Raw genomic sequence first — 20,804 nt, 5'->3', positions numbered from 1 at the left:
AGGCCATGCAGTTAATGATGGCCCTCATCTCACGATAACGGGGGCGTCTCGTGGGTTTTCTCGAGCCGCGGCGCCAGTGTGGGGTTTCTCACGAGGTACGACAGGGACCTCAGGGAGCCTCTCGTGAGGTGCCAGGGAAGTTAAGTCTCCATGCGCGTGGGTACTGGGAGCGCTTCATTGATCTTGAGACATGGTAGGGGAATCGGGCCTCAAGACGCATCAAAGAAGGACTATCCAGTCTTTCTCGGGTTGCGGCAGGAAACCCTGGGTTCCATCAACTTGTGCCGGAGATCTCAGGGAGCTTGTCAGGGTGCCTCTGAGAATTCAGGGACACTGTGGGTTGGAGGGACCTCTTGGGACTCCAGTGGTTTTGGTGCTATGGAAGAGGGCCTCATCTCGAGTTGAGGCAGGAACCTCAGGGTTCCTCTCCATTTCTGATTCGGATTGCAGGGTCCCAGCAGATTTGGGACAGGAGAGTCAGGCCTCGTCCTGTGTGGAGAATGGAACTCAGCTTGCCTCTCGAGTTGTGCACGGGGTGACAGACCACGTGTAGAGCTGTGTGTGGAACCTGTAGGTTTTTCCGAACGATGCACGGGTGTGTCTGTGCCCCTTCGTGTTGTGCCTTCATCCACAGGGTTGCCTTCTAAGGGGTGTCCAGGCATCGGGTTCTTATCAAGAGCGGACCGGGCAATCGGAGTCTTTCGGCATGTGGCACCACCCACGAGGCTACGTCTCGAACTTCCTCGTGAGACCGGCATCATCCTGAGGTGCGCCGTTAAGGTCGGGAAACCCTTGCAGACAAAGCAGGGGAATTGACCCTCCTGTCGTGATCAGGAGGGGAGAAGGCGCTCAAAAGAAATGGTGCCGGGAACTTCGGTGTTCCCCTCAAGTGAGACCGGCATGTTGGGGAACTTTTGGGGTTGCATCAAGGGTGCCAAGTACTGTTTCGCACTTCAAGATGGAACGTGGGACTACTTTTGAGACGCTGTAGCGGGAAAGTGCCTCATATTGCGATGATGGGGGAACAACTTGGTTTTTCTCGAGTTACGGCGGGATTCTCGAGTTACGACGGGGATTTCAGGCTTCCTCTTGTGTTGTCCCAGGGAAGTCCAATCTTCAATTCGAGTTGCGAGGGAGAGCTGGGGATTGCCCACGAGTCACTGTAGGGAAAAAGAGACCTCATCTTGGCTTGTGTCCAGGATCTAATGTTCCTCTCCAGGGGCGACAGGGATCTCTGGGTTGCATTCCAGACTCACCCGGGGAGTCAGGCCTCGTCTCGAGGGGAAGCAAATGACTCCACTCTCCTCTCGAGTCGCGACGGATATCTCTTGGAGCCCACTGAGTGGCCTACAGGGAGCCAAGCTTCCTGTGGATTTTGGAGAGAGGACTCGGTATTGCTCTCCAGGCCATGCAGAAAAAGAAGGCCCTCATCTCGCGATGACAGGGGCATCTCGTGGGTTTTCTCGAGCTGAGGCACAAGTGTGGTGTTTCCCACGTGGTAAGGCTGGGAGCTCAGGGAGCATCTTGTGTGGCGCCGGGGAAGTCAGGTCTCCATGTGCGTGGTGAGGGGGAGTGCGTCATTGCTCTCTTGTCATGATAGGGGATTTGGACCTCAAGATGCATTGAAGAAGGACTCTCAAGGTCTTTCTCAGGTTGTGGCAGGAAACCATGGGTTCCCTCGACTCATGCATGTTACGTCAGGGAGCTTCTCAGGTGCCTCTGAGAAGTCAGGGATACTGTGGAGTTGGGAGTGACCTCTCGGAACTCCACTGGGTTTGGTGAAATGGAAAAAGGCCTCATCTCTAGATAAAGCAGGAACATCAGGTTTCCTCTTCATTTCTGACTCGGATCGCATGTTCCTGCAGAGTTGGGAGAGGAGAGTCAGGACTCATCTTGTGTGGAGGAATGGAAATCCGCTTGCATCTCGAGTTGTTCACGGGGTGACAGGCCTCTTGTAGAGCTGTATGTGGAACCTGTGGGTTTTCCCGGATGATGCACAGGGGTGTCAGTGCCCCTTTTGTTGTACCTTCATCCACAGGGTTGTCTTCAAAGAGGTGTCTGGTCATCGGGTTCTTCTCAAGAGTGTACTGGGAAATCGGGGTCTTTCAGCATGTGGCACCCCCCACGAGGCCACGTCTCGAAATTTCCCATGAGTCCAGCTTCATCCTGAGGTGCGCCATGAATGTCGGGAACCCCTTTAAGTCAAAGCAGGGGAATCGACCCCCTTGTCGTTATCAGGAGGGGAGAAGGGGCTCAAAACAAGTGGTGCCGGGAACCTCGGTGTTCCCCTCAAATGAAACCGGTGTGTCGGGGAACATTTGGGGTTGCATTAAGGGTGCCAAGTAACATTTCGCACTTCAACACGGAACGTGGGACTTCTCTTGAGACGCTGTAGCGAGCACGGGCCCCATCTTGTGATGACGGGGGAACCACGTGGTTTTTCTCGAGTTGCGGCAGGGAATTCAGGCTTCCTCTTGTGTTGGCCCAGGGAAGTCCAAATTTCCATACGAGTTGAGAGCTAGAGCTGGGGATTGGTTCGAGTTATTGCAGGGCAAAAGAGACCTCATCTAGGCTTGTGTCTAGGACCTAATGTTCCTTTCAAGGGGCAACAGGGATCTCGGAGTTGCATTCCAGATCCTCTCGAGGAGTCAGGCCTCTTCACGAGGGTAATGAATGGACACCCCTCTCCTCTTGAGTCGCGACGGGTATCTCTTAGAGCCCATTGTGTGGCCTAAAGGGAGTCAAGGCTCCTGTGGAGATTGGAGAGAAGACTCGGGATTGCTCTCCAGGCCATGCAGGAAAAGAAGGCCCTCATATCGTGATGATGGGGGCGTCTTGTGCGTTTTCTCGAGGTGCGGTGCCAGGATGGGGTTTCTCACAAGATACGATGGGGAGCTCAGGGAGTCTCTCGTGTGGTGACAGGAAAGTCAGGTCTCCATGCACGTGTGGAGGGGGAGCGCATCATTGCACTTGAGTCATGGTAGGGGCATCGGGCCTCAAGAGGCGTTGAAGAACGACTCTCAAGGTCTTTCTCCGGTTGTGGCAGGAAACCCTGGTTTTTCTCGACTTGTGCTGGTGACCTCAGGGAGCTTAACATGGTGCCTCTGAGAAGTCAGGGATTCTGTGGAGTTGGGAGGAGCCTCTCGGGACTCCACTGGGTGTGGTATAATGCAAGAGGGCCTCATCTCGTGTTGAGGAAGGAACCTCAGGGTTCCTCTCCATTTCAGACTCCGATCTCAGGATTCCTGCAGAGTTGGGACAGGAGAGTCAGGCCTCGTATTCTGTGAAGAAATGAAACTTAGCTTGCCTCTCGAGTTGTTCACGAGGTAACAGGTCACTTGTCGAGCTGTATGTGGAACCTGCAGAATTTTCCAAAAGATGCACGGGTGTGCAGGGCCCCTCCTTGTTGTGCCTTCATCCAACAGGATGCATTCGAAGAAGTGTACAGGCATCGGATTCTTATTAATAGCTGACCGGGAAATGTGGTCTTTCCGCATGTGGCACCACCCACGAGGCTATATCTCCAATTTCCTCGTGAGACCGGCCTCATCCTGAGGTGCGATGGGAAGATCGGTAACCCCTTCCAGACAAAGCAGGAGAATCGACACTACTGTTGCAATCAGGAGGGGAGAAGGGACTCAAATGATGTGGTGCGGGGAACATGGGTGTTCCCCTCGAGTGAGGCCTGTATGTTGGGGAACTTTGGGGTGGCATCATGGGTGCCAAGTACCGTTTTGCACTTCAGTCGGAACGTGGGACTTCTTTTGAGACGCTGTGGCGGGCAAAGGCCTCATGCTGCGAAGACGATGGAACCACGTGGTTTTTCCAGAGTTGCGACGGGATTCTCGAGTTACGATGGGGATTTCAGGCTTCCTCTTGTGTTGGCACTGGGAAGCCCAAACATCGCTTCGAATTGCGAGGGAAAGCTGGGGGTTGTGCTCGAGTCACTGCAGGGCCAAAGAGACCTCATCTAGGCGTGTGTCCAGGACCCAATAGTCCTCTCAAGGGAAGACAAGGATCTCGGGATTGCACTCCAGACTCCCCCGGGGAGTCAGGCCTCGCCTCGAGGGGAAGCAAAGGACTGCGCTCTCCTCTCGAGTCGCGACGCGGGTCTCTTGGAGCCCCCTGAGCGGCCTCAAGGGAGTCCAGCCTCCTCTTCCGTTTGGAGAGAGGACCCGGGATTGCTCTCCAGGCCATGCAGGAAAAGAAGGCCCTCAGCTCGTGAGGACGGGGGCGTCTCAGGGGTTTCCTCGAGCTGCGGCGCCCGTGGGGGTTTTCTCCCGAGGCACGACGAGGATCTCAGGGAGCCTCTCGTGCGGCGCCAGGGAAGTCAGGTCTCCATGCACGTGGCGAGGGGGAGCGCGTCCTGGCTCTCGAGTCACGGGAGGGGACTAGGGCCTCGAGACGCGTTGAAGAAGGACTCTCGAGGTCTTTCTTGGGGGGCGGCGGGAAACCCTCGTTTCCCTCGCCTTCTGCCGGGGACCTTAGGGAACTTGCCAGGGTGCCTCTGAGAGGCGAGGGATCCTGTGGAGGTGGCGGGGCCCCTCGGGACTCCGCTGGGTCTGGCGCAACGGAAGAGGGCCTCACCTCGAGGGGAGGCAGGAACCTCAGGCTTCCTCTCCGTTTCGGACTCCGACCGCAGGGTCCCTGCAGAGTTGGGACAGGAGAGTCAGGCCTCGTCTTGTCTTGAGGAAGGGAACCCCGCTGGCCTCTCGAGTTGCTCAGGGGGTCTCAGGCCCCTCGTCGAGCTGTGTGTGGAACCCGCGGGTCTTTGCGGACGCTGCACGGGGGTGGCAGTGCCCCTTCGTGTTGTGCCTTCACCCACAGGGTTGCCTTCGAAGAGGGGTCCGGTCCTCGGGTCCTTCTCAAGAGCGGACCGGGGAATCGGGGGCGTTCGGCATGTGGCCCCACCCACGTGGCTCGTCTCGAATTTCCTCGTGATACCGGCCTCATCCTGAGGTGCGCCGGGAAGGCCGGGAACCCCTTCCAGACCACGCAGGGGAATCGCCTCTCCTGTCGCGATCAGGAGGGGAGAAGGGGCTCAGAGGAAGCGGTGCCGGGACCCTCGGTGTTCCCCTCAGGGGACCCCGGCGTGTCGGGGGACTTTTGGGGGTCGCAGGAAGGCTGTCAGGGACCGTTTCGCCCTTCAGGGCGGAACAGGGGGCTTCCCTTGAGACGCCGTGGCGGGCAAGGGCCTCGTCTTGCCAAGAGGTTGGAACCACGTGGTTTTTCTCGAGTTGCGGCGGCATTCTCGAGTTACGACGGGGATCTCAGCCTTCCCCTTGGCTTGGCCCTGGTAAGCCCAATCTTCCCCTCGGGTTGCGAGGGAAAGCTGGGGGTTGCGCTCGAGTCACTGCAGGGCCGAAGAGACCTCACCTAGGCGTGTGTCCGGGACCTAATATTCCTCTCCAGGGAAGGCAGGGATCTCGGGGTTGCATTCCAGGCTCCCCCGGGGAGTCAGGCCTCGTCTCGAGGGGAAGCCAAGGACTCCGCTCTCCTCTCCAGTCGCGACGCGGGTCTCTTGGAGCCCCCTGAGCGGCCTCAAGGGAGTCCAGCCTCCTCTTCCGTTTGGCGAGAGGACCCGGGATTGCTCTCCAGGCCATGCAGGAAAAGAAGGCCCTCAGCTCGCGAGGACGGGGGCGTCTCAGGGGTTTCCTCGAGCTGCGGCGCCCGTGGGGGTTTTCTCCCGAGGCACGACGAGGATCTCAGGGAGCCTCTCGTGCGGCGCCAGGGAAGTCAGGTCTCCATGGGCGTGGCGAGGGGGAGCGCGTCCTGGCTCTCGAGTCACGGGAGGGGACTAGGGCCTCGAGACGCGTTGAAGAAGGACTCTCGAGGTCTTTCTCGGGGGGCGGCGGGAAACCCTCGTTTCCCTCGCCTTCTGCCGGGGATCTTAGGGAACTTCCCAGGGTGCCTCTGAGAGGCGAGGGATCCTGTGGAGGTGGCGGGGCCCCTCGGGACTCCGCTGGGTCTGGCGCAACGGAAGAGGTCCTCATCTGGTTGGGAGGCAAGAACCTCAGGCTTCCTCCCGTTTCGGACTCCGAGTGCAGGGTCCCTGCACAGTTGGGACAGGAGAGTCAGGCCTCGTCTTGTCTGAGGAAGGGAACCCCGCTTGCCTCTCGAGTTGTTCAGGGGGCCACAGGCCCCTCATCGAGCTGTGTGTGGAACCCGCGGGTCTTTGCGGACGATGCACGGGGATGTCAATGCCGCTTAGGTCTGTGCCTTCACCCACAGGGTTGCCTTCGAAGAGGGGAACGTCATCGGGTTCTTCTCAAGAGCGGACCGGGGAATCGGGGTCGTTCGGCGTGTGGCACCACCCACGGGGCTCATTTCAAATGTCCTCGTGAGACCGGCCTCCTCCTGAGGTGCGCCAGGAAGGCTGAGAACCCCTTCCAGACCACGCAGGGGAATCGACTCTCCTGTCGCGCTCAGGAGGGGAGAAGGGGCTCAGATGAATCGGTGCCGGGACCCTCGCTGTTCCCCTCGAGGGAACCAGGCGTTTCGGGGAACTTTTGGGGTCACATGAAGGCTGTCAGGCCCCGTTTCTCACTTCAGGGCGCAACAGGGGACTTCCCTTGAGACGCCTTCACGGGCAAGGGCATCATCTTGCGAAGAGGTGGGAACCACGTGGTTTTTCTCGAGTTGCGGCGGGATTCTCGTGTTACGACGGGGGATTACAGGCTTCCTCTTGTGTCGGCCCTGGGTAGCCCAATCTTCTATTCTAGTGGCGAGGGAAAGCTGGGGGGTGCGCTCGAGTCACTGCAGGGCCAAAGAGACCTCATCTAGGCCTGTTTCCAGGACCTAATGCTCCTCTCCAGGGAAGACAAGGATCTCGGAGTTGCATCCCATGCTCCCCCGGGGAGTCAGGCCTCGCCTCGAGGGGAAGCAATGGACTCCGCTCTCCTCCCGAGTCGCGACGCGGATATCTTGGTGCCCCCTGAGTGGCCTCAAGGGAGTCCAGCCTCCTCTTCACTTTTGAGAGAGGACTCGTGATTACTCTCCAGGCCAGGCAGGAAAAGAAGGCCCTCATCTCGCGAGGACGGGGGCATCTCAGGGGTTTCCTCGAGCTGCGGCACCCGTGGGGGTTTTCTCCCGAGGCACGACGAGGATCTCAGGGAGCCTCTCGTGCGGTTCCAGGGAAGTCATGTCTCCATGCACGTGGCGAGAAGGAGCGCGTCATTGTTCTCGAGTCATGGGAGGGGACTAGGGCCTCAAGACGCGTTGAAGAAGGACTCTCGATGTCTTTCTCGGGTTGCAGCGGGAAACCCTCGTTTCCCCCGACTTCTGCCGGGGACCTGAGGAAACTTCCCAGGGTGCCTCTGAGAGGTGAGGAACGCTGTGGATTTGGCGGGGCCTCTCGGGACTCCACTGGGTTTGTCGCAATGGAAGAGGGCCTCATCTCGAGTGGAGGCAGGAACCTCAGGCTTCCTCTCCAATTCTGACTCTGATCGTAGTGTCCCTGCAGAGTTGGGACAGGAGAGTCAGGCTATGTCTTTTCTGAGGAATGGAACTCCGCTTGCCTCTCGAGTTATTCATGGGGTTTCAGGCCCCTTGTCAAACTGTGTGTGGAATCTGCAGGTTTTTCCAGACGATGCATGGGGGTGTCAGTGACCCTTCGTTTTGTGTCTTCATCCACAGGGTTGCCTTCGAAGAGGTGTCCGGGCATCGTGTTCTTATGAAGAGCGGCCTGGGAAATCGGGGTCGTTCAGCATTTGGCACCACCCACGTGGCTAGTCTCGAATTTCCTCATGAAACCGGCCTCATCCTGAGGTGTGCCGCGAAGGTCATGAAACCCTTCCAGACAAAGCAGAGGAATCGACCCTCCTGTGGCGATCAGGAGGGGAGAAGTGGCTCAGATGAAGTGCTGCTGGGAACCTCGGTGTTTCCCTCAAGTGAGACAGGTATGTCGGGTAACTTTTGGGGTCGCATAACGCATTCCAAGTACCGTTTCGCTCTTCAAATTGGAACGTGGGACTTCTCTTGGGGAGCTCCAGCGGGCAAGGGCCTCATCTTGGAATGACTGGGGAACCACTTGGTTTTTCTCTAGTTGCGGTGGGATATTTGAGTTACCACAGGGAATTCATGCTTCCTCTTGTGTTGGCCCACAAAAGTCTTATCTTCCATTCGAGATTCAAGGAAGAGCTGGAGGTGCACTCTAGTCACTGAAGGCAAAAGAGACCCCACCAAGGCTTGTGTGCAGGACCTAATGTTCATGTCAAGGGGCGACAGGAATCTCGGGGTTGCATTCCAGACTCACCCTAGAGTCAGGCCTCGTCTCGAGGGGAAGCAAAGGACTCTGCTCTCCTCTCGAGTCGGACGGGTATGTCTTGGAGCCCACTGAGTGGCTTAAAGGGAGTCAAACCTCCTCTGGTGTTTGGAGGGAGGACACGGGATTGCTCTCCAGGCAATGCAGGAAATGAAGGCCCTCATCTCCCGATGACTGGGGCGTCTCGTGGGTTTTCTCGAGCTGTGGCGCTAGTGTGGGGTTTCTCATGAAGTAAGACTGGGAGCTCAGTGAGCCTCTCATGTGGTGCCAGGGCAGTCAGGTCTCTATGCACGTGGTGAGAGGGAGCCTGTCATTGTTCTCGAGTCATGGTAGGGGAATTGGACCTGAAGAGGTGTTAAAGAAGGACTCTCGAGGTCTTTCTTGGGTTGCAGCAGGAAACCCTGGGTTCCATCGACTTGTGCCAGTGACCTCAGGAAGCTTCTCAGCGTGCCTCTGAGAAGTCAGGGTCACTGTGGAGTTGGGAGGGGCCTCTCGGAACTCCACTGGGTTTGGTGCAATGGAAGAGGGCCTCATGACAAGTTGAGGCAGGAACCACAGGGTTCCTCTCCTGGCTTCGAATGCGCCGGATCTGACTCGGATCGCAGAGTCCCTGCAGAGTTGGGACAGGAGAGTCAGGCCTCGTCTTGTGTGGAGGAATGGAACTCCGCTTGACTCTCGCGTTGTTCATGGGGTGACAGGCCACTTGTCGATTTGTATGTGGAACTTGCGGGTTTTTCTGGACGATGCACTGGGGTGTCACTGCCCCTTCGTGTTGTGCCTTGTTCCACAGGATTGCCTTCGAGTTGGGTTCTGCCATCGGGTTCTTATCAACAGCGGACCAGGGAATCGGGGTCTTTTGGCATGCCGCACCACCCACGAGGCTATGTCTCGAATTTCCTCGTGAGACTGGCCTCATCTTGATGTGCACCAGGAAGGTCGGGAACGCCTTCCAGACAAAGCAGGGGAATCGAACCTCCTGTCGCGATCAAGAGGGGAGAAGAGTCTCAGATGAAGTGGTGCCGGGAACCTCGGTGTTCTCCTCAAGTGAGACTGGTATGTCGGGGAACTTTTGGGGTCGCATCAAGGGTTCCAAGTAACTTTTTGCTCTTCAATACGCAACGTGGGACTTCTCTTGAGACGCTGTAGCGGGCAAGGGCCTCATCTTTCGATGACGGGGGAACCACGTGGTTTTTCTTGAGTTGGGGCGGGATTCTCGAGTTACAACCGGGAATTCAGGCTTCCTGTTCAACTGGCCCAAGGAAGTCCAGTTTTCATTCGAATTGCGAGTTAGAACTGGGGATTGCTCTGGAGACACTGCAGGGCCAAATAGACCTCATCTAGGCTTGTGTCCAGGACCTAATGTTCCTCTGCTGGGGCGACAGCGATCTCAGCATTGCATTCTCGACTCACCCGGGGAGTCAGGCCTCGTCTCGAGGGGAAGCCAAGGACACCGCTCTCCTGTCAAGTCGCGACGGGTATATCTTGGAGCTCACTGTGTGGCCTAAAATGAGTCAAGCCTCCTGTGGAGTTTGGAGAGAGGACTCAGGATTGCTCTCCAGGCCATACAGCAAAAGAAGGCCCTCATCTCGTGAGGACTGGGGTGTCTCGTGGGTATTCTCGAGCTGCGGCTCCAGTGTGGTGTTGCTCACGAGGTATAATGGGGAGCTCAGGGAGCCTCTCCTGTGGCGCCAGGGAAGTCAGGTTTCTATGCGCGTGGCTAGGGGGAGCGCGTCATTGCTCTCGAGTCATGGTAGGGGAATCGCACCTCAAGACGCGTTGAAGAAGGACTCTCGAGGTCTTTTACGGGTTGGGGCAGGAAACCCTTGGTTCCCTCGACTTGTGCCGGTGATCTCAGGAAGGTCTAAGGGTGCCTCTGAGAAGTCAGGGATACTGTGCAGTTGGGAGGGGTCTCTCGGGACTCCACTGGGTTCGGTGCAATGGAAGAGGGCCTCATCTCGAGTGGAGGCAGGAAACTCATGTTTCCTCTCCTGACTTCCGCTGGGCCAGATCTGACTCGGATCGCAGTTTCGCTGCAGAGTTCGAACAGGAGAGTCAGGCCTCGTCTTGTGTGGAGGAATGGAACTCTGCTTGCCTCTCCAGTTGTTCACGGGGTGACAGGTCACTTCTCGAGCTGTGTGTGGTACCTGCGGGTTTCTCCGGACGATACCCAGGGGTGTCAGTGCCCCTAAGTGTTGTGCCTTCATCAAAAGGGTTATCTTCAAAGAGGTGTCCGGGCATCAGGATCTTATCAAGAGCGGACCGGGAAATCGGGGTCTTTCGGCATGTGTCACCATCCACGTGGCTATGTCTCGAATATCCTCTTGAGACCGGCCTCATCCTGAGATGCACCGGGAAAGGTGGGAACCCCTTCAAGACAAAACAGGGGAATCGACCCTCCTGTCGCGATCAGCAGGGGAGAAGGGGCCCAGATGTAGTGGTGCCGGGAACCTCGGTGTTCTCCTCGAGTCAGACTGGTGTGTCGAGGAACATTTGAGGGCGCATCAAGGGTGCCGATACCGTTTCGCACTTCAAGACGGAACGTGGGACTTCTCTTGAGACGCTGTAGGGGGCAAGGGCCTCATCTTGGGATGACGGGGGAACCACGTGGCGTTTCTCGAGTTGTGGTGGGATTCTCGAGTTTCGACGGGGAATACAGTCTTCCTCATGTGTTGGGCCAGGGAAGTCCTATCTTCCATTCGAGTTTAAAGGGAGAGCTGGGGATTGCTCTCGAGTCACTGCATGGCAAAATAGACCTCATCTAGGCTTGTGTCCAGGACTTAATGCTCGTCCCTAGGGGAGACAGGGATCTTGGGGTTGCATACCAGACTCACCCGGGGAATCAGGCCTCGTCTCGAGGGGAAGCAAAGAACTCCGCTGTCCTTTTGAGTCGCGATCGGTATCTCTTGGAGCCCACTGTGTGCCCTAAAGGGAGTCAAGCCTCCTGTGCTGTTTGGATAGAGGACTCGGGATTCCTCTCCAGGCCATGCAGGAAAAGAAGGCCCTCATCTCGCGATGATGGCGGCGTCTCGTGGGTTTTCTAGACTGCTGCGCTAGTGCCGGGTTTCTGACGAGGTACGAGAGGGAGCTCAGGGAGCCTCTCGTGTGGCACCAGGGAAGTCAGGTCCCCATGAGATGGCTAGGGGGAGCTCGTCATTGCTCTCGAGTCATGGTAGGGTAATCGGGCCTCAAGACGGGTTGAAGAAGGACTCTCGAGGTCTTTCTCGGATCACTGCATAAAACCCAGGGTTCCCTTGACTTGTGCCTGCGACCTCAGGGAGCTTCTCAGAGTGCCTCTGAGAAGTCAGGGATACTGTGCAGTTTGGAGGGGCCTCTCGAGACTCCTCTGCATTTGGTGGAATGTAAGAGGGACTCATCTCGAGTTGAAGCAGGAACCTCAGTGTTCCTCTCCATTTCTGACTCAGATCGCAAGGTCCCTGCATGTTGGTACAGGAGAGTCAGGCCTCGTCTTTTCTGGAGGATGGGACTCCTCTTGCCTCTCGAGTTGTTCTCGAGGTGACAGGCCACTTGTCGAGCTGTGTATGTAACCTGCCCTTTTTTCCGGATGATGCACAGGTGTGTTAGTGCCCCTTCGTGTTGTACCTTCATACTCAAGGCTGCCTTCCAAGAGGTGTCCGAGCATCGGATTCTTATCAAGAGCGGACCGGGAAATTGGAGTCTTTCAGCAAGTGGCACCACCCACAAAGCTACGTATCGAATTTCCCCATGAGACCGGCCTCATCCTGAGTTGTGGAGGGAAGGTCGGGCCCCGTTGCAGACAAAGCAGGGGAATCGACCCACCGGTCACGATCAGGAGGGGAGAAGGGGCTTAAATGAAGTGGTGCCGGGAACCTCGGTGTTCCCCTTGAGTGAGACCGGCGTGTTGGGGGACTTTTGGGGTCGCATCAAGGGTGCCAAGTACCGTTTCGCATTTCAAGACGGAACCTGGGACATCTTTTGAAACGCTGTAGCGGGCAAGGGCCTCATCTTGCGATGACGGGAGAACCACGTGGTTTTGCTCGAGTTGCGGCAGGATTCTCGAGTTATGACCGGGAATTTAGGCTTCCTCTTGTTGGCCTTGAAATCCAATCTTCCATTCGGGTTGCGAGGGGGAGCTGGGGATTGCGCTAGAGTCACTGCAGGGCAAAAGAGACCTAATATAGGCTTGTGTCCAGGATCTAACGTTGCTCTCCAGGGGCGACAGGGATCTCGGGTTTGCATTCCAGACTCATCCGGGGAGTCAGTTCTCACCTCGAGGGTAAGCAAAGAATTCCGCTCTCGTCTCGAGTCGCGATGGGTATCTCTTGGAGCCCACTGTGTGTACTAAAGGGAGTCAAGCCTCCTGTGGAGTTTGGAGAGAGGACTCGGGATTGGACTCCAGGCCATGCAGGAAAAGAAGGCCCTCATCTCGAGATGACGGTGGCGTCTCGTGGGTTTTCTCGAGCTGCGGCGCCAGTGTGGGGTGTCTCATGAAGTACCACGGGGATCTCAGGGAGCCTCTTGTGTGGCGCCAGGAAAATCCAGTATTCCATTCGAGTTGCAAGTTAGAACTGGGGATTGCTCTCCAGTCACTGCAGGGCAAAATAGACCTCATCTACGCTTGTGTCCAGGACCTAGTGTTCCACTACTGGGCCAACAGGGATCTCAGGGTTGCATTCTCGACTCACCCGGAGAGTCAGGCCTCGTCTTGAGGGGAAAAAAAGGACTCCGCTCTCCTGTCGAGTCGCGACGGGTATCTCTTGGAGCCCACTGCGTGGCGTAAAGGGAGTGAAGCCTCCTATGGAGTTTGGAGATGACTCGGGATTGTTTTCCTGGCCATGCAGGAAAAAAGGCCCTCATCTCGCGATGATGGGGGCATCTCGTGGGTTTTCTCCAGCTGCGGCGCCAGTATCAGATTTCTCACGAGGTACAACGGGGAGCTCAGAGAGCCTCTCGTGTGGTGCTAGGGACGTCAGGTCTCCGTGCGTGTGGTGAAGGGGAGTGCGTGATTGCTCTCGAGTCATAGTAGGCGAATCGGGCCTCAAGACACATTGAAGAAGGACTCTTGAGGTCTTTCTCGGGTTGCGGCAGGGAACCCTGGGTTCCCTTGTTTTGTGTCGGTGACCTCAGGCAACTTCTAAGGGTGCCTCTGAGAAGTCAGGGACACTGTGGATTTGGGAGGGGCCTTTCGTTACTCAACTGGGTTTGGTGCAATCGAAGAGGGCCTCATCTCGAATGGAGGTAGGAACCTCAGGGGTCCTCTCCATATCTGACTCGGGTCGCAGGGTACCTGCAGAGTATGGAGAAGAGAGTCACGCCTCGTCTTTTGTGGAGGAATGGATTTCCCCTTGCCTTTCGAGTTGTTCACGGAGTGACAGGCCACTTGTTGAGCTGAGTGTGGAACCTGCGGGTTTTTCCGGACGATGCACGGGGGTGTCAGTGCCCCTTCGTATTGTGCCTTCATCCACAGGGTTGCCTTCAAAGAGGTTTCCGGGCATCGGGTTCTTTTCAAGAGCGTACCGGAAAATTGGGGTCTTTCAGCATGTGGTACCACCCACGAGGCTACGTCTCGAATTTCCTCGGGAGACCGGCCTCATCCTGAGGTGCGCCGGGAAGGTCGGGAACCCCTTGCAGACAAAGCAGGGGAATCGACCCACCGCTCGCGATCAGAAGGGGAGAAGGGGCTCAGATGAAGTGGTGCCGGGAACCTCGGTGGTCCCCTCGAGTGAGACCGGTATGTCACGGCACTTTTGAGGTCGCATCACGGGTGCGAAGTACAGTTTCGCACTTCAAGATGGAACGTGGGAATTCTCTGGAGATGCTGTACGGGCAAGGGCCTCATATTGCGATGACGAGGGAAACACGTGGTTTTTCTCGAGTTGAGGCGGGATTCTCGAGTTACAACGGGGAATTCAGGCTTCCTCTTGTGTTGGCCCAGGAAGTCCAATTTTCCATTCAACTTGTCAGAGAGAGCTGGGGGTTGCTCTTGAGTCACTTCAGGGCAAAGAGTCCTCATCTAGGCTTGGGTCCAGGACGTAATGTTCCTCTCCAGGGGCGACAGGGATATCGGGGTCGCATTCCAGTCTCACCCGGTGGGTCACACCTCGTCTCGAGTGGAAGCAAAGGACTCCACTATCCTCTCGAGTCGGGACGCGTAACTCTTGGAGCCCAATGAGTGGCCTAAAGGGAGTCAAGCGTCCTGTGTAGCTTGGACAGAAGGTTCACGCTTGATCTGCATACCATGCAGTTAAAGATGGCCCTCCTCTCGTGATGACGGGGGCGTCTCATGGGTTTTCTCGAGCTGCGGCGCCAGTGTGGGGTTTCTCACGAGATATGATGGGGAGTTCAGGGATCCTCTCGTGCGGCGCCAGAGAAGCCTGACTCCATGCGTGTGGCCAGGCAGATCGCGTCATTGCTCTCGAGTCATGGGAGGGACTAGGGCCTCAAGAGGCATTTAAGAAGGACTCTCAAGGTCTTTCTTTGGTTGGGGCGGGAAACACTCGTTTCCATCGACCTCTACAGGGGACCTTAGGGAACTTCCCAGGTGCCTCTGAGAGGTGAGGGATACTGAGGAGTTAGAGGGGCCTCTCGGGACTCCACTAGGTTTGACGAAATGAAAGAGGGCCTCATCTCGAGTGGAGGCAGGAACCTCAGGCTTCCTCTCCATTTCTGACTCCGACCGCAGGGTCTCTGCAGAGTTGGGACAGGAGAGTCAGGCCTCGTCTTGTCTGAGTAACGGAACTCTGCTTGCCTCTCGAGTCATTCAGGGGGTCTCAGGGCCCTTGACAAGCTGTGTGTGGAACCTGCGGGTGTTTCCAGAAGATGCATGGGGGTGTCAGTGCCCCTTCGTTTTGTGCCTTCCCCCACAGGGTTTCCTTCAAAGAGGTGTCCGGGCATCGGGTTCATTTCAAGAGCGGACCGGGAAATCGGGGTCATTCGGCATGTGGCACCACCCACGTGGCTCATCTCGAATTTCCTCGTGAGACCAGCATCATCCTGAGGTGCGCCGGAAAGGCCGGGAACACCTTCCACACAAAGTAGGGGAATCGATTCTCCTGTCGCGATCAGGAGGGGAGATGGGGCTCAGATGAAGTGGTGCCGGGACCCTCGGTGTTCCACTCGAGGGAACCCGGCGGTTCAGGGAACTTTAGGGGTCGCATCAAGGGAGCCAAGTACCGTTTCCCACTTCAGGATGGAACATGGGACTTCCCTGGAGACGCTGTAGCGGGCAAGGGCCTCATCCTGTGAAGACGTTGGAACCACGTCGTTTTTCTCGAGTTGCATTGGGATTCTCAAAAACGACAGGAATTTCAGGCTTCCTCTTGGGTTGGCCCTGGGAAGCCCAATCTTCAATTCGAGTTGCGATGGAAAGCTGGGGGTTCTGCTCGAGTCACTACAGGGCCAAAGAGACCTCATCGAGGCGTGTGTCCAGGACCTAATATTCCTCTCAAGGGAAGACAGGGATCACGGGTTTCCATTCCAGACTCCCCCGGGGGGTCAGGACTCGCCTGGAGGGGAAGCAAAGACTCCGCTTTCCTCTCAAGTCGCGACACGGATCTCTTGGAGCCCACAGAGTGGACTCAAGGGTGTCGAGCCTCCTCTTCAGTTTGGAGAGAGGACTCAGGATTGCTCTCCAGGCCAGGCAAGAAAGGAAGGCCCTCATCTCGCGATGACGGGGGCGTCTCATGGGTTTCCTCAGGCTGCTGCGCCCATGGGGGTTTTCTCACGAGGCACGACGAGGACCTCAGGGAGCCTCTCGTGCGGCGCCAGGCAAGTCAGGTCTCCATGCGCATGGCGAGGGGGAGCTGGTCATCACTCTCGAGTCATGGGAAATGGCTAGGTCCTCAAGAGGCGTTGAAGAAGGACTCTCGAGGTCTTTCTCGGGTTGCGGCGGGAAACCCTCGTTTCCCTCGACTTCTGCAGGGGACCTTAGGGAACTTCCCACGGTGCTTCTGAGAGGTGAGGGATGCTGTGGAGTTGGCAGGGCCTCTCGGGACTCTGCTGGGTTCGGCGCAATGGAAGAGGGCCTCATCTCGAGGGGAGGCAGGAACCTCAGGCTTCGTCTCGAATTCGGACTCCGACTGCACGGTCCCTGCAGTGTTGGGACAGGAGAGTCATGCCTCGTCTTGTCTGAGGAATGGAATTCTGGTTGCCTCTCGAGTTGTTCCGGGAGTCTCAGGCCCCTTGTCGAGCTGTGTGTAGACCCTGCGGGTTTTTCCTGATGATGCACGGGGGTGTCAGTGCCCCTTCGTGTTGTGCCTTCACCCACAGGGTTGCCTTCGAAGAGGTGTCCGGGCATCGGGTTCTTATCAAGATCGGACCGGAAAATCGGAGTCGTTCGGCACGTGGCACCTCACATGTGGCTAGTCTCGAATTTCCTCCTGAGACCGGCCTCATCCTGAGGTGCGCCAGGAAGGCCGGGAACCCCTTCCAGACCACGCAGGGGAATCGACTCTCCTGTCGCGATCAGGAGGGGAGAAGGGGCTCAGATGAAGTGGTGCCGGGACCCTCGGTGTTCCCCTCGAGGGAACCCAGCGTGTCGGGGAACTTTTGCGGTCGCATCAAGGGTGTCAAGTACCGTTTCGCCCTTCAGGGCGGAACATGGGACTTCCCTGGAGACACCGGGAACTTTGGTGTTCCCCTGGAGTGAGACCGGTATGTTGGGGAAATTTGGGGTCACATCAAGGGTGCCAAGTAGCATTTCGAACTTTAAGATGGAACGTGGGACTTCTCTTGAGACTCTAGCTGGCAAGGGCCTCATATTGCGATGAAGGGGGAACCACATGGTTTTTAAGACTTGAGGCTGAATTCTCGAATTACGATGGGAAATTCAGACTTCCTCTTGTGTTGACCGTGGGAAGACCAATCTTCCATTCAAATTGTGAGGGAGAGATGGAGGTTGCTCTCGAGTCACTGTAGGGCAAAATAGACCTCATCTAGGCTTGTGTCTAGGACATAATGTTCCACTCCAGGGGTGACATGGATATCGGGGTTGCATTCCAAACTCACCCGGGGAGTCAGGCCTCGTCTCCAGGGAAGCAAAGGACTCCGCTCTCCTCTCGAGTCGCACCGGGTATTTCTTGGACCCAACTGAGTGGCCTAAAGGGAGTCAATACTCCTGTGAAGTTTGGAGAGAGGACCAGGAATTGCTCTCCAGGTCAGGCAGGAAAAGAAGACCCCCATCTCTCCTTGACGGGGGCATCTTGTGGTTTTTCTCGAACTGCGGCGCCAGTGTGGGTTTTCTCACGAGGTACGATGGGGTACTCAGGGAGCCTCTTGTGTGGTACTAGGGAAGTCAGTTTTCCTGCTTGTGGCGAGGGGAGCGCGTCCTTGCTCTGGAGTCATGGTAGGGGAATCGGGCATCAAGAGACGTTGAAAAAGGACTCTCCAAGTCTTTCTCGGGTTACTTCAGGAAACTCTGGGTTCCCTCGACTTGTGCCAGTGACCTCAGGTAGCTTCTCAGGGAGCCTCTGAGAATTCAGGGATACTGTGGTGTTGGGAGGGGCCTCTCGGGACACCACTGAGTTTGGTTCAATGGAAGAGGGCCTCTTCTCTAGTTGAGGCAGGAACCTCAGGGTTCCTCTCCATTTCTGACTCCAATTGCAGGGTCCCTGAAGAGTTGGGACAGGAGAGTAAGGCCTCGTCTTGTGTGAAGGAATGCAACTTCACTTGCCTCTCGAGTTGTTCACGGGGTGACAGTCCACATTTGGAGCTGTGAGTGGAATCTGCGGGTTTTTCCAGATGATGCATGGGGATGTCAGTGTCCCTTCGTGTTGTGCCTTCATCCACAGGGTTGCCTTCGAAGAGATGTCCGGGCATCAGGTTCTCATCTAGAGTGGACCGGGAATTCGGGATCTTTCAGCATATGGCACCAACCATGAGGCTACTTTTCGAATTTCCTCATGAGACCGGCCTCATCCGGAGGTTCGCGGGGAACGTCGGGAACCCCTTGCAGACAAAACATGGGAATCGACCCTTCTGTCGCGATCAGGAGGGGTGAAGGGGCTCACAGGAAGTGGTGCCGTGAACTTTGGTGTTTCCCTCGAGTGAGACCGGTATGTCAGGGAACTTTGGGGGTCGCATCAAGGGTGCCAAGTACCGTTTTGTACTTCAGGATGGAACGTGGGACTTCTCTTGATACGCTGTAGCGGCCAAGGGCCTCATCTTGCGATGACGGGGGAGCCACGTGGTTTTTCTCGAGTTGCGGCGGGATTCTCGAGTTACGACGGGGATTTCAGGCTTCCTCTTGTGTTGGGCCAGGGAAGTCCAATCATCCATTCGAGTTGCGAGGGAGAGCTGGGGGTTGCGCTCGAGTCACTGCAGGGCAAAGGAGACCTCATCTAGGCTTGTGTCCAGGACCTAATGTTCCTCTCCAAGGGCCACAGGGATCTCAGGTTTGCATTCCAGACTCACCCAGGGAGTCAGGCGTCATGTCGAAGGGAAGCAAAGGACTCCGCTCTCCTTTCAAGTCGCGACGGGCACCTCTTGGAGCCCACTTTGTGGCCTAAAGGGAGTCAAGCCTCCTGTGAAGTTTGGAGAGAGGACTTGGGACTGCTCTCCAGGCCATGCAGGAAAAGATGGCCCTCATCTCGCGATGACGGAGGGATCTTGTGGGTTTTCTCGAGCTGCGGCGCCAGTGTGGGGTTTCACACGAGGTACGACGGGGAGCTCAGGGAGCCTCTCGTGTGGCGCCAGGGAAGTCAGGTCTCCATGTACGTGGCGAGGGGGAGCGCATTATTACTCTCGAGCTATGGTAGGGGAATCTGACCTCAAGACACATTGAAGAAGGACTCTCGAGGTCTTTCTTCGGTTGTGGCAGGAAACCCTCATTTCCCTCGACTTTTGCCGGTGGCCTCAAGGAGCTTCTCAGAATGCCTATGAGATGTCAGGGATACTGTCGAGATGGGAGGGGACTCTCGGGACTCCACTGGGTTTGTTTTAATGGAAGAGGGCCTCATCTCGGGTTGAGGCAGGAACCTCAGGTTTCCTCTCCATTTCTGACTCAGATCGAAGCGTGCCTGCAGAGTTGGGATTGGATACTCAGGCCTCGTCTTGTCTGAGGAAGGGGACTCCGCTTTCCTCTCTCATTGTTTAAGGGGTGACAGGCCAGTTGTGGAGCTGTATGTGGATCCTGCGGTGTTTTCCGGACGATGAACAGGGTTGCCAGTGCCCCCTCGTGTAGTGCCTTCATCCACAGGGTTGCCTTAGAAGAGGTGTCCGGGCATCGGGTCCTTATCAAGAGCAAGACCGAGAAATCGGGGTCTTTTGGCACGTGGCACCAACACGAGGCTACGTCTCAAATTTCTTCGTGAGACTGGCCTCATCCTGAGGTGCGCCATGAAGGTCGGGAACCCCTTCTAGACAAAGCAGGGGGATCGACCTTCCTGCCGTGATCAGGAGCGGAGAAGGGGCTCAAATGAAGTGGTGCCAGGAACTTCGGTGTTCCCTTGGAGTGAGACCGGTATATTGGGGAACTTTTGGGGTCGCATCAAGGGTGCCAAGTAGCATCTCGAACTTTATGACGAAACATGGGACTTCTCTTGAGACTCTGTAGCGGGCAAAGGCCTCATATTGCGATGAATGGGGAACCACGTGGTTTTTAAGAGTTGCGGTGGGATTCTCGACTTACAACGGGAAATTCAGACTTCCTCTTGTGTTGGCCCAGTGAAGACCAATCTTCCATTCGAATTGCGAGGGAGAGATGGGTGTTTCTCTCGAGTCACTGTAGGGCAAAATAGACCTCATCTAGGCTTTTGTCCAGGACATAATGTTCCTCTCCAGGGACAACAGGGATCTCGGGGTTGCATTCCAGACTCACCCGAGGTAAGGCCTCGTCTCGAGGGGAAACAAAGTACTCTGCTCTCCTCTCAAGTCGCGACAGGTATCTCTTGGAGCCCATTGAGTGGCCTAAAGGGAGTAAAGCCTCCTTTGAAGTTTGGAGAAAAGACCAGGGATTGCTCTCCAGGTCAGGCAGGAAAAGAAGTCCCCAATCTCGCGATGACGGTGGGTTTTCCCGAGCTGCGGCGCCAGTGTGGGGTTTCTCACGAGGTATGACGGGGAGCTCAGGGAGCCTCTCATGTGGCGCCAGGGAAGTCAGGTGTCCATGCGCATGGCGAGGGGGAGCGTGTCATTGCTCTCGAGTCATGGTAGGGGAATCCGTCCTCAAGACGCGTTGAAGACGGACTCTTGAGGTCTTTCTCGGGTTGCGGCAGGATACCCTGTGTTCCCTCGACTTGTGCCGGTGACCTCAGGGAGTTGCTCAGCGTGCCTCTGAGAAGACACTGATACTGTGGAGTTGGGAGGGGCCTCTCGGGACTCCACTGGGTGTGGTATAACACAAGAGGGCCTCATCTCGTGTTGAGGAAGGAACCTCAGGGTTCCTCTCCATTTCAGACTCCGATCTCAGGATTCCTGCAGAGTTGGGACAGGAGAGTCAGGCCTCGTATTCTGTGGAGAAATGAAACTTAGCTTGCCTCTCGAGTTGTTCACGAGGTAACAGGGCACTTGTCGAGCTGTATGTGGAACCTGCAGAATTTTCCAAAAGATGCACGGGTGTTCAGGGTCC

The sequence above is a fragment of the Bubalus kerabau genome, chromosome 7 (genome assembly GCF_029407905.1).
Source record: "Bubalus kerabau isolate K-KA32 ecotype Philippines breed swamp buffalo chromosome 7, PCC_UOA_SB_1v2, whole genome shotgun sequence".
NCBI classification, from domain to species: Eukaryota; Metazoa; Chordata; class Mammalia; order Artiodactyla; family Bovidae; genus Bubalus; species Bubalus kerabau.
Note: the sequence above shows the minus strand (reverse complement) of the source record.